The sequence below is a fragment of the Octopus bimaculoides genome, chromosome 13, assembly GCF_001194135.2.
Source record: "Octopus bimaculoides isolate UCB-OBI-ISO-001 chromosome 13, ASM119413v2, whole genome shotgun sequence".
Classification (NCBI taxonomy): Eukaryota; Metazoa; Mollusca; class Cephalopoda; order Octopoda; family Octopodidae; genus Octopus; species Octopus bimaculoides.
The window spans coordinates 806,722-807,228 of NC_068993.1; positions in this window are offsets into that span (position 1 = coordinate 806,722).

The window sequence follows — 507 nt, forward strand, 5'->3', positions numbered from 1 at the left end:
AAAAAAAAAAAAAAAAAAAAAAAAAAGAACAGAGAAAAGATACGACGAAATCCTCATCGTTCCGTCAGAAAACTGGCTGCCACAGCAAAAAATAAGCCGAACATCAATGTATCGATTGCTGAGGGATGATCTCAGAACACATCCCTACAAGATGATCCGCCGCTATGAGCTCACGCAAATTTATAAGGCCATGAGACTGGTGAGAAGTCGTCTTGTCCTGAGTCAGATTGCCGAAGGCACGCTGCGCAACCTGGTGTTCACTGATGAAAAGAAATTTGACATCGAACAGACAGTAAACCAAAAGAACGGCCGACTTTGGAGTGTCTCTGGCTCCGTCGAGGGTGAGACTCATAAATCGACGTCAAAATCCAGTCAGTTATGGCTTGGGTGGCTGTGACAGCCACTGGAAAGTGACCCCTCGTTTTTGTGCCCCCGAAGGCTATATTTAGCATAACAGCTTTGGTCATGGAACTCTCTGGTTCTAACAATATTTCGAAAGCCAGATGA